Source organism: Cryptomeria japonica, chromosome 8 (genome assembly GCF_030272615.1).
Source record: "Cryptomeria japonica chromosome 8, Sugi_1.0, whole genome shotgun sequence".
NCBI classification, from domain to species: domain Eukaryota; kingdom Viridiplantae; phylum Streptophyta; class Pinopsida; order Cupressales; family Cupressaceae; genus Cryptomeria; species Cryptomeria japonica.
Genome location: NC_081412.1, coordinates 7,926,363 through 7,931,018, shown reverse-complemented (window position 1 = coordinate 7,931,018; position 4,656 = coordinate 7,926,363).

The window sequence follows — 4,656 nt, the reverse complement described above, 5'->3', positions numbered from 1 at the left end:
TCCTTATATAGAAGACACTATAAGAAATAGAGGGATAAGATTGAGAGGTGTAAAAGAGGTCGGCTATGATTAGAGGGTAGGTAGAAAAAATAATAAAATAATGAAAGGGGTAGGTAGTGTATGAATTAAGAGATGAATGACATGTGTCATGGGTAGAAAAGGTTAATGAATTAATTAAATAAATAAAAATTTATTTAATTAATAGAAAGAGTGAGATCAATTAAATAAATAAGATATTTATTTAATTTAGGAAAAGGATAATTTAAATAAATAAATGTATTTATTTAAATGAGAAATAAGGCTAGAAGAGGATAAATGAATTAATTAATCAAGCTGAGATAATTAAATAAATAAAATATTTATTAGACTGGACAATTTTGGGTGTCTACAGTGGTCACTTCAAAAAATCATAAAAAAAATACTCAACAGAAAATTGCAAAAAAATATACAACTTCTATATCTCACACTTACCTATCATCCTACCAAAGGGTTTTGCAAAATACTAAATCTAACTATATATTTTGTGCAGCGCATGAAAACATCCATGTTATGTTTTTCTGAAAAAATCACGAACATTTTTTCATGCGTGAAAGGTTTGAACCTCTTAATATTATCCAATTTTTTAAAAAATTAGTAGTTTAGAAACTAGATTCAGAGTACTACAATTTTTAGTTTTTTCTCAACTACTAGTTTTGAGTGCATGGCCTTCAAATATCTCTTTGAAGTTCAGGTTTACCTATTTTCAGAAAAAATAAAAAAATTAAAAATTAAAAAATTAAAAACATTAAAAAATTAAAAATTAAAAAAAAAATTTAAAAAAAAAAATGGCCACTTATACCCCCCTTTTTGTTCACCATCTTGGTGCACTTACCCATCAATACCAAAATATTTCTGAAGAGTATCGCTAACAAAATACTTCCTTGGGAGGTCAGTTAGACCTTTGACATTCCAAGAGAGAAAATTCATAAGAAAACTTGCATATCTTCCTCATCTTCCTCTAAGGAGGAAAAACTTTTTCGGAGGAAAGAAGTTGCGGATTGAGAACCAGAAACACCATGACTACATTTATCAGAAACTCGCTCTTGCTCCTCCACATGCCCAGAAGGGTTGTGAGAGCGACACGAGGTGGAAGACGGTTTACTAATAACCGAAGTAGCTAAAGGGGTCTGCACAAAAGGCCACGGTGAAACCTCTGAAGCTAGAGCCAAAGTATCCCAAGTCTTGTTGTAAAAGACATTCTTCCCCTTGCAACCCACTTGGGTCCATTTTTCTTCAGAAGGAGCCACCTCAATAGAGTGCGGTAGTTCAAAATTGTATGGCGGCAAGGGTTTGGGATTCGATAAAGCCAATGGGCAATCCTTGATCTTGCGGTTCGTGGATTGACAACAAAAACAAGTATTAGTAAAATTTAAATAAATCACCCTTTGGGTATGACGAACATCCCCAATTTCAATCTCAACATGCTATTTGAGGTCCTTAGCAAGAACAACTTCCACACAAACCCACCACTGAGGACGGGCTTGATAAAAACACAAACTCAGTCACCTAGGAAGTTCTAGCATGGCAAAGGTAAGCCAAGGAACTCAACCCAAATAGACACTTTAAGCTTTTAATCATTAGAAACAGAAAAATCTTGAGACCAAGGTTGAAAAACTAACAAGGAAGACCAAACATACCAAGGACCATTATAGAGAATGGCCTGCACATGGTTAACTTCGATAAAATGGAAAAGAAAAAAACCCTTGGTGAGATTTTGAACAGCCCCCAAGGGAATCCCATATGGGGTTCAGGAGCGGGCAACCCAATCTCTTAGCATGCTTTCAGGGGGGGACCCTCTTGACAAAATAACCTATTAAATTATGTTTTTCAAGCCATTGACAAGAATTATCAATCTCAGGGACAGGAAGAACCATATTCGCAAGGGTGTTAGAATGCATACCTCTTTAAAGACTTTTGGGACGAACTTCCTGGGATACTTGTTCGGAAGAGGCATTGTTATACCTCACAATAAATGCAGAATGATACAAGAAAAAACCAAAGAAAGTACACAGACTACCCAAACCCTACCAGACTCAACGATGTCACTAGCAACACCAAATGACCTTTTACCATATTGATTTTGCATAGTATTCCACTTTAAAATTATTATATATTTACGTCGAAAGCGTACCCTATTTGAAGTGAATGAGTTAAGTATAATGATCAATGGTTCACATCCTCTAGAAATTGATGCAAGATGATTAAACATTTAGCGACAATTGATATTCGATTCACAAATTTTAATACTTTTGCACTATCCACGTGTAACTATCAACCTGTAAAAAACTTCATTCATCCATCTACTTGTGTTTAATTGCATTTAATAACAATGCTTTTTCCATTGCACGTTTTCTTCCCTTTTACCTTGTTCAAGAATTGCACAATTATAAAAAATGAGGAATCGGTTCTTTCTTCTTCTACTCCCATTTGCATAGGCAAATTAAACACTAGCACAGGTTGTAGATTTTGGTTCTACACCTATCCATTGCATTTTCTTGAAAGTTTCAAAAGCATTTTGAACAAATATAATATGTGTGTATACTGCCTTCGTTGCATTCCATATATAAGACCACGTTTCTTTCAAGTATTTTGTCAAGTAGCTCACATTCATTGCATTCCATAATACCATGTTTCGCTTGGGTATTATTTGAATGAATAGATACGCTTTTAGTGTTACATGTGAATTTGGTCTAAACTGATTGCATATAATTTTACAACTACCTCATATTTAATAAATAAAATATTAAATTAGGAGACTTAAATAGAACAAATATAATTTATTCTAAAACTTGACATTTGTTGTAGTAATCATCATCCAAATTGATAGATATATTTAGATAGTAGTCACAAGCCAATTTATCATGAAAGAGATTGAATGCTATTACTATAGCAAAATGAAGTTATATAAATTTTTTATTTATAAATATAATATTATTATTACATTTAAAATTGTAATGTTATATAGATAATGTAGTATGTATTTGTAATATAATTTTAACAATAAAATATATTTGTAATCATATAGTAAACAAATGTAGATATTAAATTTTTGATATATTTACTATAATTGTATAATTTCATTATTGGAAGTCTATCTTAAGTATTAGGGATGAGAAATTTAAGAAATGAGAAAGGGGTTAAGATTCAAATTTTAGATTTTGAAGCTAAATCAATAATAATGTTAGATCAATGAATCAAAGTAGTCAATAAAGTATGCAATACAATGTAATTCATCTTGACCATTTGAATCATAGAGTACACCTTAAAGTGCCAATTCAACAATTTCCCATGTTACTTAGGTGATTAATTTTTGTGATCATGGAATTTAATCTACCACATTTATTCATTGACACATGATGTCACCATTGGGTCCCAAATCTGATCTCTAGTCACTCTCATTCCTCATCCTTGACAAACATGCCACATTCACCAAAACTCTTACACCAGATCATCTTTCTCAAAACATTAGGTATCTCCTCACATTAGGATTTTTGATGCCCTCGCTCTAGCTCTCATTTCCATAAGACTTATTATTGATTACATGTTGATTATATCTCTTTTTCATTTTTATAGGTTCAACTTTACAAGAAAAAAATATCTAATACAACATAATAATCTATTATTTTTTACCTCTAATTTTATATAGTTTTCAAATTTGACTTATGCACAAAAACCCACATAACACATTTTAATTTTTATTCTCTAGGGGAAAGGACCCAGTAGTTGAGCACGTTCCAATTCTTGTGATAGAAGTTGTTGATTTAATACCCCAATACTTGTTGATTTAATGTCCAACCTTTGTATAACATTGCACCAATAGCTGTATGAAATATACCATTTGTTGTGAAAAGTAACCAATCATGTGATGCCACATCAGCTGCACAAGTATTGGGGCCTTTTTGCACACCTATTGGTCTCACTTTTTTTTTAGGCTGTTTTGGATCCCTTGGCAAAAAGCATGCTGATGTGGCATCATGTTTGATGATGTGGCCCTGAAACCTTAGTTATAAGCAGGGGACTTGCCAAGTAAGCTGCTGTAAAAAAATCAGAGTGATTTGAAATTTCCACGTAGGATTTTGAGAAGCGCAAAGTTAGGGTGCACAACTACTTGGTCCTTTCCCCTAATTGTAGTTCATTTAGAGCAACTTTCTTCCTTATTTCCAAATTTCAAAAAAAGAGTCATTAATATATAGAATATTATGTCTATTATGTACATTATTATATTTCCAAAACTTATGGATGTGAGTAATATCACTATGATTTGTTTTTCAAATGATATAATCTAAAAATAGTTTCTTTCTTTAATATATAAATTAGATGTGCATTTTATTTACATCAAATACAATACATCATATTTACAATTTCAAATTATCCAAATTTTCCTAGACGTACCCATTGCACACCAAGATGCGATTGCTAGTTTAAACAGTATGATAACCTAGAAGATTGGTACAAGTCTCAAGCAAATTAATTTGTACTTGTCATCTTTTTTTCTCATCCGTCAATTGAACTGTAAAAGATTTGATTTGTCGCATAGTATTTTTTAATGTTAATTACAGAAACAAAAAAAATAAAAATCATTTTAAATTTTATGAGTTTCTCACCGAAAAAAATAAA